Here is a 19750-nt window from a genome sequence, read left to right as displayed (position 1 = left end):
CACTTATCAGTGAGTACATATTGTGTGAGTTCCTTTGTGAATGTGTTACCTCACTCAGGATGATGCCCTCCAGGTCCATCCATTTGGCTAGGAATTTCATAAATTCATTCTTTTTAATAGCTGAGTAGTACTCCATTGTGTAGATGTACCACATTTTCTGTATCCATTCCTCTGTTGAGGGGCATCTGGGTTCCTTCCAGCTTCTGGCTATTATAAATAAGGCTGCTATGAACATAGTGGAGCATGTGTCCTTCTTACCAGTTGGGGCATCTTCTGGATATATGCCCAGGAGAGGTATTGCTGGATCCTCCGGTAGTACTATATCCAGTTTTCTGAGGAACCGCCAGACTGATTTCCATAGTGGTTGTACAAGCCTGCAATCCCACCAACAATGGAGGAGTGTTCCCTTTCTCCACATCCACGCCAGCATCTGCTGTCACCTGAATTTTTGATCTTAGCCATTCTGACTGGTGTGAGGTGGAATCTCAGGGTTGTTTTGATTTGCATTTCCCTGATGATTAAGGATGTTGAGCATTTTTTCAGGTGCTTCTCTGCCATTCGGTATTCCTCAGGTGAGAATTCTTTGTTCAGTTCTGAGCCCCATTTTTAATGGGGTTATTTGATTTTCTGAAGTCCACCTTCTTGAGTTCTTTATATATGTTGGATATTAGTCCCCTATCTGATTTAGGATAGGTAAAGATCCTTTCCCAAAACTTCAAGTCTCTGAAGAAAGAAATTAAAGAAGATCTCAGAAGATGGAAAGATCTCCCATGCTCATGGATTGGCAGGATCAACATTGAAAAAATGGCTATCTTGCCAAAAGCAATCTACAGATTCAATGCAATCCCCATCAAAATTCCAACTCAATTCTTCAATGAATTAGAAGGAGCAATTTGCAAATTCATCTGGAATAACAAAAAACCTAGGATAGCAAAAACTCTTCTCAAGGATAAAAGAACCTCTGGTGGAATCACCATGCCTGACCTAAAGCTTTACTACAGGGCAATTGTGATAAAAACTGCATGGTACTGGTATAGAGACAGACAAGTAGACCAATGGAATAGAATTGAAGACCCAGAAATGAACCCACACACCTATGGTCACTTGATCTTCGACAAGGGAGCTAAAACCATCCAGTGGAAGAAAGACAGCATTTTCAACAATTGGTGCTGGCACAACTGGTTGTTATCATGTAGAAGAATGCGAATCGATCCATACTTATCTCCTTGTACTAAGGTCAAATCTAAGTGGATCAAGGAACTTCACATAAAACCAGAGACACTGAAACTTATAGAGGAGAAAGTGGGGAAAAGCCTTGAAGATATGGGTACAGGGGAAAAATTCCTGAACAGAACAGCAATGGCTTGTGCTGTAAGATCGAGAATTGACAAATGGGACCTAATGAAACTCCAAAGTTTCTGCAAGGCAAAAGACATCTCTTGCCTGTGCTGAGTGACATGCAGGATTAACTAACTTAAAAGGTACCAAGACTGTGCACATTGGATGCACACTCCATTTCCTGCTTCCTGCATTGCCAATTAGCTCTCTAATACCCAGAAATGAGAAGGAATCCAACACGTTCTCAGTGAGAGTGCCCTTGAGGCTGTCAGCATGCACACGGATTCCAGGTTCCCTTCTCCATTCACCAGAGTTCACCGCCGTGTGACTAACTAGATTACTATCTCCACCCAGCTGCACTTATTGTTTCATCGTCCATAAAACACAGAAGCCTTTTATAACCATGAGTATGAAAGATGTGGCCAGGTGGGGTTCTGCGACAGACACAAAAGCACAGGAGAAAGCCCAGCAAGGTGGACACAAGCAATCCTGCACCAGGCTTCACTCTTGAGAGAGAGAGCTTTGGAAAGACATGAATCTGTTAAGAAATGCACAATTAGGGTGTTCTCTTTTACTGTTTTTATTTGGTTTTATTTTATTAATGTTTCCATTGAAATAGGATTACATCATGTCCCCCTTTCTTTCCTCTCTCCAGCCCTTCCCAGCTACACTCCCTCAAACTCCTCATGCCTCTTTTCTTTGATTATTATTGTTACATGAATATGAATATATATTATGTATTTCTATGCATGAATACATATGTGTGTATGTATAACCTGTTAAGTCCACTTTTGTTGTCTCCTTTTGTTGAGTACTAATACCCAAAACTGAAAACAAATCTGGAAACAACTCCATAATGGAATGGTTAAGAGAGAATAAGTATAAGGGAGACATAAATCAGGCTATAAAAAACAACATGGAATGACTACAAAATATCACACACACACATGCACATATGCATGCATGCATGCACACACACACTTCATTAAGTGCAAGTAAACCTGGGCCGTCTGCATAAACTCAGTGAATTGCATCAATGGTTCTATGCTAATTGTCTTCTTTCATTGACGTCTTGGGAGATGTGACAGGAAGAAAACATAACGGAGTACCTGGAGTCTATGTTTTGTGTTTTATGGTAGAGGCAGACCAGTCTCTGAGTTCAAGGCCAGCCTGATCTATATAACAAATTCCATGACAGCTAGGACTATAGAGACCCTATGGCAAATACCCCTACCCCCCAAAACAGAATTTAAGAATAATATCAGAAAGCCGGGCGTGGTGGTGCACGCCTTTAATCCCAGCACTCGGGAGGCAGAGGCAGGCGGATTTTTGAGTTCGAGGCCATCCTGGTCTACAGAGTGAGTTCCAGGACAACCAAGGCTATACAGAGAAACCCTGTCTCGGAAAAAAAGCAAACAAACAAACAAACAAAGAATAATATCAGAACACTTGTCCTGGCTAACAGAGGTCAGTGTGCTCTGGGGTCTCCAAACTGTCCTATCTTAACTGACCACACACTCCCACCCAGTAGAATGTTGTTTGTCACTAGATACTTCTCCTGTGGAAATTTTCTTCCTCTGACTTCTATGGTACCAGTTCCTTCTTGTCATTCAGTTCCCATCTGATTACACTCTCAGCAAGGCTTCTCTTGTCCACAGAAGGAGTGTCCACCCCTCAGCCACTTTGTCACACGCTCTCTATTAATGGGCATTGAAGTATTCATTCTGTTATATTTGTTCAATATTTACCCTGTTGTATTCATTATTCTCCTAACTGTAAAATAGGCTCTATTTAAAAGATTTAGGGTGTGTGTGTGTGTGTGTGTGTGTGTGTGTGTGTGTGTGTGTGTGTGTGTGTTATGTGTGTGGGTATCCTTAGAGGCCAGAAGAGTATAACAGGGCCCCAGAATTTAGCATGACAGACGCCATGTTAGAGACACCATTTCGATCTTAAAACCCCTGACATAGGTCTCAAGACTTGTCAAAATGACAACAAAAAAGAAGTCCCTACATGTGCTAACCTTGCTTTTTTTGGCTTCTGTACTTACGTTTCTTGCTGCATGATGTGTGCCAGCAAGGATGTGGTCCTTGACCATAAAAAAAGAAAGAACTATGATGCCCAGGGCTGCATGACCTGGGCAAGTTCCTCATACACCCACTGGCCAGCAATAGACTTTCCTTTGAGCTTTAAAGGTATACATGTGGTAATCTCCGGTGTGCTTACCTTGCAACATTCTGGAGGCTCCGGCAAAATCTCCATAGACTAAGACCCTAGGACACTGGCGGTCTTGGATCTCCTCCAGATCAATAGTGAAGAAAATGGAAAGTTCTTAGGAGGTGAGTACCCCGTGACATTCCAGGATCTCACAAACTTCTCCTGCCTCTAGTCCTACCACCCCAGAGGCTTCCATCGCTTCCACCCTAAAATGGGAAGTTGTAGGAAGTCACCAGAATCTGTCACCTCCATTGTTAAGTCCGTCTATAGAGCCTTCCGAAGAGGACTCATAGAAATGGCTGGATACAGTCTAATTTCAGTGCCCAAGATCCAATGTGAGAGATGTCACTTTACCCCCTGGGTAAGTCTGTGTGAGGCCACCTCTTTTGCTTTTACTATTTATCTGTGTGCCTATCTGTGTGTTTCTGTAAGTTCTGCTGGTGTGAAATAGATCTGAAAATGGGAGGGAGAGTGACCCAGTGCACCACTGAGGTGCATGCTAAACACTTCAATGAGAGTTGTGTAGATGACGATGGGCATGGTGTCCATTTCTTACCCAGCAAACTCCAGACATCCTGTGAATCAATTGGAATCAATTGAATCTTTTGGAGTCAGGTGATCCAGGGGAGGATCTTCGGACCCCCAGATGGTTCAGGTTGTCTGGAACATGATAAATGGAGACCCTGACTATACTGTCCAGTTTTCGTTTATTGACCAGTGGCTTTCTCTGATATATGAACCATATCCCGGGCTTAAGACCTATATCCTCTTATTGGGGACCCAAATCCTCTTGAATTGGCCAGGTCACCCAAAGAAACCCAAACCTCCTGTTTTCTCAGTCCTAGTGGAGGAATTTAACTTTCCCCCTCCTGGTACCTCAGCGTGGTCCCTGGCTACAACCAGGAAAGGAAGAATACTTCCCCCAGCACACTGTGAAGGATAGGCTCTTTCACCTCAGGCCCCCTTTCTCCTTCACATACAGTGAAGTGGCTCTGGCTATGGGGCTCAGGGAAGAATTTATGTGGGACACAAATAGGCACCCATCCTCTATGTAAGGAGGGCCCTTTGCATGCCTGAGATCCAGAGTCCCTTTCTGCCCCTTACATGGTTTATATTTCCTTTTATCTAATTACCTGAATAATTGGAAAACTCAGAACCCATCATTCTCAGCAAAACCCGGAGCTTTCATTAGTCTTCCCCAGACTGTCTTTTACATTAGCTGACCTTGGAAGATTGCCACCAGCCTCTGGCCACCCTCTTCACAGCAGAGGAGAGGAATGGGATCCATCTTTGAAAGTAGGAAAGCCACCCTTGAGCAGGTGGAGAATGGCTGGAGGACAGCACAACCCAAATAGAATGGATTTTCTCCTCTCCCTGACCTGACTGGGACCCCAACACTGGCCAAGGTAAGGAGGTTCTGGATGACTCTCACTGGGCCATTTTTGGAGGATTAAGGTCGGCTGCTAGAAAACCTACCAATCTGTCTGAGGTTACAAGAGCCCCAAGAATTCCTCTCTAGATTCCTCTGGGAAGCTTACCAGGCAGTCACCCCCATAGATCCAGATGCACCAGAAAACCAGCAAGCAACCAATATTGCTTTTGTTGTACAGTCCACCCTAGACATTAGGAAGAAACTTTAGCAATTAGAAGGGTTTGAGGATATAAATAGGTCCCAATTATTGGAGATTGCTCAAAGGGTTTACAATAACTTTGACTGTAAAAGAAAAGCAAGATAATAGATTGTCCCTAGCAGTAGGAGGCTGTGCTCAAAGAGACAAAGAAAAGAGATCCCAGAGGAGGAAGCCAAAAACACTGGGGAAAGAAGAGGCTAGGAAAGGAATGTCAAATTGGAAGAGGAAGGAAGGATGCCTCATCCTTTACTTGGGTGAGGACTGAAAGGGACAGGGCTCCACTGTACTGAGACCCCAGCATCCCAGGGTAACAATAAAGGAAGAGACAACATCTATTAAATTCCTGGTTGACATGCGAGTAGCCCATTCAGTCCTGACAGAGATGCATGGGCCATCTCAAGAGACACCCATCCTAGGAGCAACTGGACAGACTGCTCTCTCCCTGGATGGCCTCTCTGGTGGTGGACTTGTGACAAAGTACTATGACCCACTCCTCTTTAGTCATGCCAGACTGCCTCTATCCCCTAACTGGGAGAGACCTATTACAAAACTCATTGAGGATTTAGTACAGTCAGGGACCAATCCAACAGTTGCCATTCCCCTTCCGCTGGAGCAAGCCCATTATTATCTGTATCACTTATAGGGCATTTCTGACCTACACAATATTCAAGAAGTGTTTGAAATCCCAGTGTGTCGTGCAGACCCAAGTCCTAGACTTGCTTAACAGCAAAAGAATGGATTCTCAGAGTATCTCATCATTTCAGGACAATATTTTCTTTAAGCCTTTTATACCTCTGTCTTTAAAAATAAAATAAAGGTGATGTACTGACATTCTCATTTTCAAGTCCCTGGTGGGTTTCATTGTCGCAGTCACCTGGGGTTATCAAGTTGCTTCCTTCACAATTGCTGGTCAGATGAGGTGCAGCACAAACTATCATATGATCACACCTCTCCCCACAGAACAGAGCTGTCTCATTCTTGAGGACAGAACAATGGCTGGGTATTGATTTCTACATGAGCAATAGTGTTTATCTCTTGTGCTTTCAGCCTAAAAGCCTTAGATATCTCAGGAATTTTGCTAGGGTAAGGCACCCCACCTTCCTTTAGACTGAAAATTTAGGCTCTCGTGGTTTCTCAGATAAGCGGTGGGAAGCATCATCTATGAACTGAATGGCTATACTGGGGGCGGGGTGAAGAAGGTATCATGTGTATATTAAATACCACATCCTCACTTATAAGAAATTTCCAGAATTAGTCAGGGTTCACCAATTAGTAAGATCAAATTTGAAGAGAGAGTGGCTTGTAATCTCTAAGATACATGTATTCCCGAGGCAATGAAAGACAACTCAGTCTGTTCTTTAGCAGAGCCCCCCAAAGAGTCCTATACAAGCATGTACCCATTTTAGTGATGATAACATTCAATGAAGCATTTAGGAAGTGGGACCTTCTGTTTCTCATTCTTTAGTGTTTTTTCAGCCAGCTTGTATCTTCATAAAACCAGCTTAAAATATTTGCCCCTGAAATGAAGATTTATTTCAATCAAACCACTCAGACTTTTATTTCATTCCATCAAAGCCAACTTTAACTCCTGTGATGAGCTCTCCTCAGATGGCCCAGCAGGGAAAGGCACTTGCCACCAAGGCTGATGACTTGAGTTCAATTCCTGAAAGCTTGTCACACTTGTCATAAATTATAAGCCAACTTTAAATCATATTTGTTCAATTTTTAAGTGAGAAAAGTCCATGGTCTTGGGGCCAGCCTGAACAGTTAAGTTCCTCATCCAAAAACCCAATCGTTTCCCCCAAATGCAGAAAAACATTTACCTATTTCTCCCAATAAAGAGAGTGCCAGGAAGCTTCTTCATGAATAATCTCAAATTGAGACAAAAATAACAAATCATTTTTAATGTTGCTTGTCTATATTTCTCCATGCCCCCATGTTTTGGGGCTTTTCCAACACTCTCATGAAAATACTGGTATCTTGTTTAACAGAAGAGTAAGTGAAATTGATGGTTGCAATGTAAGTTAAATTATATGAGATGGAACAAGAGGAAAAGTAGGTGGGGATATTAGCGGTCTTGGGACCTCTTGGCCCCTTGTCATGCTGAAAGGGAAGTGCCTGTGGTCAACTTTCCCCTTCCCATGAATCTATGCCAAGCATCTGTTGTGTATCAGACACTAGATACACACTATTCACTGGGTCCCCATCTGCCAAAGTGACACTCTACATGTAAACTCATCTCTGTGACCAATACTTGAAGAGAGCAATATACAAGAATGAATTGTTATTTGGGTTTATGTTTTCAGAGATGCTAGTCCAGTTGAGAGGGTGAGGAGGTGTGGAGCTGCTCATCTGTGGCAGAAAAGGAAGGATGGGGGAGGAGAGAAGGGGAAGGGGACAGAGGAAGAAATGTGTTGGTGGGTTTTCTCTTTACGTGCTCTGATTCCATCTAGCCCCCAGTCTGTGGTGTGGTACTGTCCACATTCAGAGTCTCTCTTCCCTCTGGATACATGCTCACACACCAGAGGTCACTTTATCAGACTTCTAGGCACATCTCCATCCAACCAAATTGACAGTCAGGATCCACTGGAGAGGTGACCCAATGGCTAAGAACACTTGTGTCTTTTGCAAAAGATCCAAGAACAGTTGCTAGCATCCATCTCAGGCAGCCCACAATCACCTGAAACTCTAGCTCCAGGGGACCTGATGCCCTCTTCTGAACTCCACAAGCACCACAGACTTGTGTGCATAAGCACACAAAAAAGTAAAAATGATTAAATGAAAAACAAATCTTTAAAACACATACATAAATACCATTATGTGAACACTAGTTTGTGTACAATTTGTATTCCTTGGCTTCTACTGCCCCATACACACACACACACAGGGCGGGGACAGTGAAATATGGACCTTTTACATACTCTAAATGACAAGCAACATCTATCATCATAATCGCCTTTGTCTTTCTGTTCCAAGGTGCTAGCTGTTTATCCTGACTCACCTGACTCACCGTTCATCCCTTTGCTCTGCTGAAATGAAGCCATAGCAGCCTGGGGTTTCTATAATTCCCTGCACGTCAGCTGTATCTTAATTGCTTTTTCTTTTTCTCGGGAGAGCAGAGTAGAATGCAAGAAAGTGTTCTGTTGTTATTATAGGATAACCATGAATCCATAGGTAATTATTTGCAAACTCCAATGGTTTATCTAGGAATGGCAACAAATTTCTTATGACATATCTCAGAAGAGAAAGAGATATTGAGATACCATATCCTAGCAAACTTATTATCAGCAGGGATCTTGTTTTATGAGATTTCTGCTCGGGGAAAGGATTAACGTACTAATTCATCAAAACCCACATATCCTCTATCATGAAACTATACATTAAATGTGCAGCCACCAGCTCAGAAATTAATGCAACTTTCAGTGTAAGTTCTTTAAATTCTTCGGTTTAGCCACAGTAACAATGCATGAGTTGGAAATGAGTTTCCAAATAGGAAGGAGATACAGGAATCAAGAGGTGTAGACAATCTTCCTCCAACCTTACAGGCTTGACTTTGGTCAGCCTTATATATGATCACAAGGGTAGCAGCCACTAAGGTTCTCCAAAGCCCCTCTTTATGTCATCCCCAGCATGTGAGAATCAAAAATCTTGGATACAATAAGAAAGCTAGTACTTTCATTAAACTTAAGAGATGGGCCCTCGGCTGTAAAACCTTAGAACCCACATGACTGAACCATACTCCCTGCGTGAAATAGAATCTATGTCATACATTTACAGAGAAGAGTCTCTAATTTAGGGACCACTTACGGTGGTATAAGCAGAAAGTTAGGAACAGATCAAAGACGGGCAACAAGAAACTATAATAATATGAAAGCATTAATAGTCCCTAAAGCCAAAGCTAGGATGGTCCAGGGACTTGGTGAGAACTGAAGTCATGGAGGAGAGGTCTACAGAGGAACTGGCGGGATGCTCATCTTGCTGGGTTTAGATCATCAAGACTGAGAGGAGTCAGTAAAAGGCACTGCATCATCTTTTTACCACCACATTCCTGTACACAGCCAGTCTGTCTCGCTGGTGAGATAGGTCCGAAGTATGTGACCTGAGTGATGGGTTTGTCACCGGTCAACCTTGCAGAGTGCTGAACAGGGCAGAGAGGGCCAAAGAATGAAGGCGGAGCACAAATGAACACAGTGAAATGGAGCCATTTCCCATCATCCCTTCTCAGAGTCTTTATGCTGCAGCTGCTTCCTCAAGTTTATTCACATGTTCCTCTTCGAGTGCAGAGCTTCTCTTTCTCTTTAAAGGCCCATTTAAACACCGTCTCTGAAGGAGACTGCTGGAAACTCCAATTGCAGAGTTGTGATCTATAAAGTCTAATGCAATATCCCTCAAAACAAGATGAAGTGGAGACAAATTGGATTTCCCAAAATCCTCTGAGTGGTGCTAGTTGTGTGGATGTGCCAAAGGCACTAATCAGTTAAAACCAGGGGTCACTAGATTGCCTTGTAAGAAGAAGGGTCTGGCTAACTGCAGGATAACTGTTATTTTCAGGAACTGGGGGTGGGGAATACAATTGCAGGTCAGTGGCAAATCCTTCAGGACAAAAAAGGAGAGCCTCCTTAGTATCCCTCCTGCCCCTCCACTCAACTCTCCTGCAAGTACCTGATGTGTTGTCCCAGGTGTCTACCTGGTGACTTCAAATGGATAGTTTGATCACATGACTAAAGAGGTGAGCTTTGGCTATATTTGCTATCTACTGCTTTAATGTGCATCCCTTCCCTGTGGTTACAGAATAACACAACTGACCCACATGCAGAGTTGTGGAGCCCAGTCCCAGCAGATACTCCTACAAACCAGTTCCCATAACTAAAGCTCAGGGCACACTGCAGAAGAGGAGATAGAAAGACTGGAAGAGCCAGAGGGGCAGGGAACTTGCTCCTAGTGATGTCAGAAGCTACATCCATAAAGCCTTGCCCACAAGACTGCCTAACATAAGCTGAACAAAGTCAAGGCCAATAAACATCCAAAAAGGAAAAGTTTTTTTTTCCTTTTTGAAAAGTAAAAACCTGTAAGGTCTCAACACTACACAAAGAACTACAGGCAACTAAGGAATGCCAGGAGCAGGAGAAATGGTCTTCCTCGAGGAAGAACACACCAGCTGCTCATCCAATTGAGAGGCCAAACCTACTCCATCTTGGGAGAGGCATCCAAAACAAAAACAAAAAGAAAAAACAAAAAACAACAAAACAAAAAGCCTGAGAACTTGACCCATGGCAGAAGCCAGGTACCAGGAAGGACCCCATGGCCTGTCCTTGGCCAGAGTTACTCCCTAACTACTTCCTAGCAACAGTTAATCAAAGATTAGTCTGATTGGTTTAGATGTGCTTTCAGACCATTTGTGATTGTTTATGGCCTCACTTCAAAGCACCCACCTATTGGCTTACAATAGTCATTCAATTAGATGCTTGCCAGAATGGACACCCCAGAATGGACACTTGCTCCCATTTCCTATAAAACTTTGACCCTGTTATAGCTGTCTCATATGAGGCTATGCCAGTGCCTGGCAAATACAGAAGTGGATGCTCACAGTCATCTATAAGATGGAACACAGGGCCCCCAATGGAGAAGCTAGAGAAAGCACCCAAGGAGCTGAAGGGGTCTGCAACCCTATAGGTGGAACAACAATATGAACTAACCAGTACCCTCAAAGCGCATGTCTCTGGCTGCATATGTAGCAGAAGATGGCCTAATCAGCCATCACTGGGAAGAGAGATTCTTTGGTATTGCAAACTTTTTATGCCCCAGTACAGGGGAATGCCAGGGCCAAGAAGCAGAAGTGGGTGAGTAGGGGAGCAGGGTGGGAGGAGGATACAGGAAACTTTTGGAATAGCATTTGAAATGTATATAAAGAAAATATCTAATAAAAGAATTTGGTTTGAAAAAAAAACAACTTTGTCCCAATGAGAGTTCAGGGCTACTTCACCAAACCATCCTGTGGGCCAGCAGTGAGTAAGCCCAAACTCAAGTTTATTATAAAGAGACCATAATGTAATTGCCTTGGAGTCGGCTCCTGGTTGGTCTTTTGGGCATATGAACAAGGCACATCACAATAACAAATGATCAACCCCCAAAACACACATATATTTAACATTATACAGACTAAGCAGGTCATATATATATAATATAAATATGACATCATTAATGAAACAATATTTATAATATGTAACAATCATTAATAAAAATGGAGGCCATGAATTTGAAAGAGAGAGAGGGAAGTATATGGTAGTGAGAAGAGTAAAAGAAAAAATGATGTAATAAAATAATAAGTTCAAAATAAATGAGTACATAGATATAGGTATCCCAACTGTAATAGTGTCTTCCATAGTCTAACAATGTAAGATAAGATTCAGGCTTATTTTTTGTATAATATTTAATTCACTAGCAGGAACCTATGAACTAGGTCTTCAAAAATAATACTGATCCTTGCGTAGTGGCATGCATCTTTAATCCTAGCACTTGGGAAGAGTCAGAGGTGAGAGAATCTCTAGGAGTTCAAAGACTATCTGGTCTATATGGGAAGGTCTGGGCTAGCCAGAAAGACTTTGACGAGAGAAAGAGGGGGGGGAGGGAGAGGGAGAGTGAGAGTGAGAGGGAGAGGAGAGAGAGAGAGAGAGAGAGAGAGAGAGAGAGAGAGAGAGGATATAAGGAAATATCGGGAGGAGTTATATGTGTTTTGATTATAGTGATATCACAGATCCAAACACATCAAGTCATATAAATTATACCTAGTTTCTGTATACTAATTATACTTCAGTAAAGCATATCGGTATAGTGAGATTCAAGACAGCTATAGCTACACAGTGAGATCCTGTCTTGAAAAAAAAAAAGTTAAATTGAATAAATAGAGAACTCATCTCACACACACACAGTCAAAGAGGAGGGTGAGGTTGCATCTTATTCTGTTAGCTGTGTATGCTGATGAGATACTATTTTCAATTTCCAGCTGAATATTTAAGTATCTTCATTCTAAGGGGGACCTTGACTAATCATAGTACTGCTAAGGAGAGTATGAGAACTTTTTAAAATCCTGGAAGTCCTCTGACAACTATCGTGATAGACTCCTGGCTGACTCCAAATCTACTCAAGAGCTACTTTTTTTTTCTGAACACTGTCAAATGCATTTGCACAGAAGGGGAGATGCTTTTCCCAGCGATAGGTGGCTCATCCATATGCATGTGTGCACCATGCCTACCACTTCTAATCCAAATCTTGAGATTTGAGATTCTGAATGCTTGCATGAACTGGCAGGAGAGAATGAAAGATAGTGCAATTTACAGTTTAAACGCAAAAGGCTCGCAATTTTACAAGTCTATTTAAAGAGGTTCCGAAACCAAAGCAACTCATATGCTCATCATAAAGGCACAGCTATAAAAACAATACACACTATTAAACACTTCCCTTGAACAGACCAACCCAGGAAAATTAAAGGGAGCTAGGAAAGAAAGAGACGCCATGTTAAATGGCTTTTTTGTGGCACAGTAAGGCAACTACAATTTCATCTGTCTCCAAAGAAAAGGCCATTTCCAAAACTCAAAGGAATTCTAACAAATAAAAATATATACTTAATTTCCAAGGCAGTTCTTTTTTTTTTTAATTGCTGGCAATACATAGCCCTATACCAAGGTTACTTTGGAAAGGAATTTCCTTTTACTGGCTCATCTTCGAAGGAGGCATATAGAGTTCTGGTCAGAAGGCTAGCTGCAGATGAAAATGGGGATGGAAGCCCTGTTTGGTATGTTGTAAACATGCCGTCTCCAAGCCCAAAGGTCTGGGGATGACACGCTGAAGAGAACCATGCGCATCTTTTCTTCTTCCATTTTGTCCCACAGTTAGAGTCCACACCGGTATCATTTCCCATTTCCCAGGAAAGAAATTAAAAGTCAGAAACAATTTAAATTATTTGAATCCTTTCCCATGAGAAGAATGTGTATACCTCGGAAATGAGTGGGTTCTTTGATGGGGAATGTGCTTATTTGCTGTTGACAGCTTTTTAGTGAAAAAGATAGAAATCAGATTGAATTTCGACAGTGAGAAATTGAGAGCTCGTTCTGCCAGCAGGAGGCTGAGGCCTCTAATTTTACCTCCGCAAAACAGAGATGAACCAAGAATATAATCTGCCTACTTTTCGAAAACAAAACATAAAAATTCTCCATGTAGCTGGCTTCAAAGTAAGAAAAATTGCACATAGCACCAGCTCTGTTCTATCCACCTTGGATTTAATATAATGGTTAGACTGTATTCAAAAGCAGATGGAATAGATTCCAAATCCCATTATACTCTCTTTTCTGAACTTTTCATTTGAACAATGAAGTCCACAGTAACCCCATCAAACTTCCTTTAACCAAAGGGCTGACAATCCCTGAATACCAAAAGCGTCTCCTCCAACACACAAAATTAAATGACATTCTACACAAAACAGGGATCGTCAAGGATACATTTTGGCAGCAGAAGTGATGTTTAGACGGCCTTCCTTGGGCTCCAGTGAGCTCTTAATTGTATATAATAAACCTAAACAGACAACACTTGCTTTGTAACAGAAATGAAATTTGGCTTTGGTGAGTCCATCAGGTTCTTCAAACATAATCCATTGTCTGGTACTCAACCTCAGACAGCAGCTATGTTTATAAATTTCTCATGCCAAATGGAGCCAGAGGGGAGAAGCCTGATATTAGTTTGTGATGGATGTGGAAGGGGATTTTGCTAACAGAGATTTGAGCAGCAGAGATGCCTATCCTTAATACTACTATGAATGGTACCACAGAACGAAATGGGATAAATGTTATTGGAGAGTCAAAATATGGTTCTATTGGGTAACATCACTTGAGAAGAAAATAATAATAACCACACCAGCTACTGTGACCAACAGGCAGGTTCATATCCATGAAACAACATGAAAAAAAGAAAACATGGTATGTTAAGCAGGCACTCGTCACAATTATAGGACAATAGGGGAAAAGGACTATACAACTACTGAGAAATGTAGAAGTTTTATGTGATAGAAAAAGGAAAATTGTTGCAGCTTATAATATAGCCTCAACCAGCCATGAGTTTCAACAATTTAAAAATAAATTTCCTCTGCCAATGATGTTCTTTTCAGAAAGTTTTTCCTTGTGCCAAGGAGCTCAAGAGCACCCCCTGCTTTCTCTTCTATTAGGTTCAGAAATATCTGGTTTTATATTGAAGTCTTTGATCCATTTGGAGTTGAGTTTTGTGCAGGGTCTAAAGTATGGCTCTGTTTGAATTCTGGGTAAATATGTATCCATCCCATTTGATCAACACCATTTATTGAAGATGTTTTTTCCCAGTGTGTATTTCTGCCTTCTTTATTATAGGTGTATGGATTTATGTCTGGGTCTTCAATTCTATTCCACTGATCACTGTATCTGTTATGCCAATAACATGTTGTTGTTATTATTATGATAGTTCTGTAGTACAATTTGAAGTCAGGGATGGTGATACAGTTCTTTGGGATTGTTTTAGTCACGGGATGGGGTGGGGGTAGGATTTGACATTTCAAAAGCTCAAGCTACACCCGGTATCACTCTCTTTTCCTGCTGCCTGGGGATCCAGATGGAGAGCTCTCAGCTACCTCTCCAGTACCATGTCTGCCTGCATGCCACCATGCTTCATGCTGTGATGATAATGGACTAAACCTGTGAACTGTAAGCCAGCTCCATTTAAATGTTCTCCTTTATAAGAGCTGTTGTGCTCAGAGCATCTATTCACAGCAAGGAAACCCTACTTAAATGATAAAAATAAATAAAATAAAAATAAATTAATTAACTCCAAATACACTGTCCCATAGATTATACTAAGTTTCTGTATTCTAATTATACTTCAATAAAGATTATTTAAAATATAGAATGGATACACAAGGGAGTATTACTCTACCTTAAAGAAGAATAAAATCATGTTCTTTGCAGGAAAGTATATGGAACAGGAAAGCAGCATGTTAAGTATGTAAAGTGGAATAAGGCAGAGTCAGAAAAACAAATTCTACATGGTTTCTACATTTCATCTGAATTTAAACAAAGACATGAAGGGGAAACTACTTGGGGAAAGGAAGGTGCCAGTGAGAGAAGGAAGAGAATACAAGAAGTGTGATAGTGAGACTGACTGTGATCACAGGGATGTAATGGTGAGGTGACTGATTGTGATCACAGGGATGTAATGGTGGGGCTGATTGTGATCACAGGGATGTCATGGCATGATTGTGATCAAAGGACATTATATGCATCTATGAGAATGTAGAGATACAACCCATCATTCTACATATATAATATTTGCAAATGATGTCTTATAAAGCTGTTTTAAATGATAGTTACTACCTTTATGCTAATTTGAAATATTTGATGAAATGAAAAATTTTAGGTAATAAGATTTAACTATTTTAAAGTTTAAATTTATTATTAAATAAAATTTATTAGAATCTCTAAACCAATATTCCAACTCAGGTGTTGTCTTGCCTGGTAAATTCTTCAAAGTAGTAAAGGAAAAAATAACCTCAGTCTTCTATAACATCTTTCACAGAAAAGAAAATAACAGGAAAACATATTATACCAGGATTAGCTTAATACAGAAACTTGATGAAAAAAATCTATATTTTACAAATGCTGACAAAAAATTCTGGAAACAGTAAAATTCATTAATATATAAGAAAATACATTACATCCAAATCACATTTCTTCTAAACAAACAAGATTCATTACTGAAAACCCATTGTGAGTCATCAAATTAAGAAATAAAATGAAGGGCAAAACCTAGGACCATTTTTAATCAATGGAAAAATGCACCTAGGAAACTTGTCAGCCTTTTCATTAACTCAAAATAATATGCTTAACAATTTAGGGACAAAATTGACCTTTGTAACCTGATAAAACACATTCTCACACTTAATATATTTTTGTATTTTCTTAGCATTACCTGGAATACGTATACCAGTGAGGAAAGTTCAGGATGCTAGATTCTCCACACAATTTGCAAATAATCTTGATGTTACTAAAATAGGAAAAGCAGAGGTTAGGTATTGTAATGTTACTAAAGTAGCAAAAACAGATGTTAGGTGTTCTGAGACATTGAGGAGCCCATCCTACACTGCCAATATTCTTCCTGGGATTTAGATAACAATGGCTATTTACAAATCTCAAGGTAATTCTTCATATGCCTTCTCTCCAGAACTAAGAACTTTTTGTCAGAGAAGATAATCATAAGTTTATGATTATCCCCACTTCAAGAAGAAAAATCTGATGTCAGAGTAAGCTTATATATTGAACTGAAATAGGTCTCTATTCCAAATTTCATCTTAAATTTAGTTATGACCTATTTGGATTAAGTCAAGAAATCTTGCCACTGAAAATCTAAGTGACCCCAAGTTTGTGGTATTCACTATTCACTATCCACTATAGGGAAAATATCACTATTTTGGTTGAACCCTTTCAAAAATTTCTATCTAACTAATAAAATTCTTAATGGGAATTTTTACATTTTTCATCTAAAAAAAAACTAGGAGTTAGGTGTTTATCTACCTATTAGGGTTTTTTGTTTTTATTAGACATATTATTTTATTTTATGTAGGTTTGGCTTGCATATTTGTAGGTAAACCAAAAGAAGGTCAAAAGAAGGCACTAGATCTCTAACTAGAGTTATAGATCATTGTGAACCATGTGCATGCTGGGAATTAAACAACTGAAATTTATGCAAGAGCAACAAGTTCTTTAAAGTGCTTAAAGCACTGAACTACCTCTCCAGCCCAGTATAATTATAATCCAAATGCTATGCTTCTTATCTATCTTATGTTTGAGAAATAAGTGTGTTCTAGAAGTCCTTATGCATTACTTACAAATGCTTCAATGTGAGTAAAGGATCTGATGTTGACAGGCAGAGCACAGTCAACAAGCAGTGTGCTCAAGTGGTCCAACCAGGAAATGGGGGGGGGGGAGTGCATCTAGGGGAAATTAGGACAAGGAATTGTTTTGGTGAGAAATGTAGGGGCTGAAACCCAACAGGAGATGGTAAACCAAGCCAGACATCAACAACAGTAGGAATCTTCCTGGAAATAAAGAACCAAAGAGATGAAGTCCCCAGTTGAAACTATAGACCCAGCATCACAATCAACAGAAACTTAATCATGAAAACTAATGTACCTCGTAGCAAAGGCAAGTCCCAAATCAGGGAGAAAAAAAAGAATATCATCTAGCTTCTAGCTCTGTGTCCACACCTCCATTTGCAAATCTTGTCTAGAAGCCAGAATCAAAAATAAAAAATCATGAGAAACTGAAGAGTGCACAATAGGAAAGACCAGGCCATAAAATCAATCTACAACAAAAAGATAAATGACCAGTACACTGCAACTCAGAAACATGGTACCAAGAACCCAACACAAAACTCCTCTCTTCAACTCTGCTGCCAGATAGCCCTCTTACACATCTTTGTCTCCTTCAATGAACTCTTTGGTGACTACAATTTAGAGATTTTTGCTCCAAAGGAAACATTAAATTTAAAGGAAATGCACATGGCCATCTCAACTCTGTATTCCACATCTCTGGGTGATACAGAGATTCAAGGATGTCTTCTGTAAAGTCAATTTATTTTTAATTTGTAAAGAGACTGGAGTTCTAGCTGCTCTTCCAGAGGACCTGGGGTTAATCCCCAGTGCCCAGATGGTGGTGTATAATTAATTATTAGTAACTCCAGTCGCACGGAATCCAATGCCCCTTCTGGATTCTGGGGACACTGCACACACATGGTACATAAACATCCATGCAGGCGAAATACCCATTTCAATAATTATAATTATAATTATAATTATAATAACAATAATAACAAACTTCAATTTTTAATTTTAAAAATAAAATATAATTTATGAAGGCCAGACACAAAACTCATTCTGTAAACCTTACCTCCTTTCTTTTTATTGCCAAATTTTTTTCAAAAGGAAGAAGAAGAAGAGAAAGAAGGAGGAGGAGGAGGAGGAGGAGGAGGAGGAGGAGGAGGAGGAGGAGGAGGAAGAAGAAGAAGAAGAAGAAGAAGAAGAAGAAGAAGAAGAAGAAGAAGAAGAAGAAGAAGAAGAAGAAGAAGAAGAAGAAAATTGTTTCGCTTGTTGGCTAGCAAGATCAAGTATCTGAACTGTCACCAGGATAAGGAAATGCCACAAGCATGAGTTCTTGCAAATAATAAGCTGTCCAACACAGAGGGTGGTCAAGCCCAGGGAAGCCTTCAGTGGCACCATATCAGATAATTGAGAAAATCCTCAAAAGAGCTTTTATTTCTCCTACCTTGTGTCTGTCTCGATTTTCAAAGATCATTCGTGAACTGAACCAACCTTGAAAAATAAACTTTGTTCTAAAGAAGGCTGTAGCAACCCTGTAGCACGAAAAAGAAAAACAAAATGTACAAAACTCCACCAAACATGGTACTGGAAGAATGCACATGACTTCTGTGTCTCTTTCTATCCTTGTAAATAAGGATTGGGGGACATGTCAAAAGGACCACTAGGGACAAAAGGAAGACACAGACAAACATGGGTACGTTGTGATGGCAGAGATGGGCATGAACTTCTCCAGCCATTCTGAAGTGTGCTCTTCTGTGGTGCTGAACATCACAGAAGAGTAAAGGGAACCACTCTCCCCAGATGTATTTCTGTAAACACCAGTGTGTAAGGACGCTCAGGAAACGATTTTCAGAATGCAGACTCTAGAGGAATATAGACTGAGCAGTTAGTGGGACTGAGCTCTTATTAGTGGGATTTGTTTGTGGTTTTATTGTTTGTTTGTTTTACTCAATTGCATTCACGTTTGGAATTCATATTTGATCTAAACAAGGAACTATGCAGCGTCTGTGATTCTAAAGTACATGTAGTGTACCTATATGTTTGTGTATAGATGTATATATTTGATTTCAATACCATTGTGATAGATATTTGAGTCATAAATAAAAGTCTTCTTCAATTTTTTAAAAAAGGATTTTAATGTGTTTGTTATTGTTGTGCATATGTGCATGTGGATATGGTGAGTCTGTCAATGGTCAGAATGTGGGGGTCAGAAAATAACTTAGAGGCGTTTGTTCTCTCCTTCCACCTCTATCTGGGTTCTGGGGCTCAAACTCAGGTCACATGTTTGTGCAGCAAGCACCTTTTCCTGCTGAGCCATCTTACAGGGCCAATTTTGTTCACGAATTATAAGTCTTTTCTTAAAACTGAAGCATTTGCAAGCTATTCTGTGGATTTTTTTTAACCCACTTTGTTTCTGGGTGTTTTTTTTCTCTCTCTCACTTCTAATTCTCTACTTGCTTACCACAAGGCTTAGAGCATTGTTTGACACAATAGGATTAAATAAAAGGCAAGGGAGCTCCTCCAGATACTTCCCCATGTTCTCTCACCTTAACTTTTAATTAAAACACTGTCAGTTGGGGATAAGCAGAAAATACAAAGACAATTATATACAGGAAACAAAAAAAAACATATTTCACCAAAGATTAAGTTATTAGTATTTCTTGGCTCTCTGATTATT

Source organism: Mus musculus, chromosome 8 (assembly GCF_000001635.26).
Source record: "Mus musculus strain C57BL/6J chromosome 8, GRCm38.p6 C57BL/6J".
Lineage (NCBI taxonomy): Eukaryota > Metazoa > Chordata > Mammalia > Rodentia > Muridae > Mus > Mus musculus.
This window is presented reverse-complemented; position numbering follows the sequence as displayed.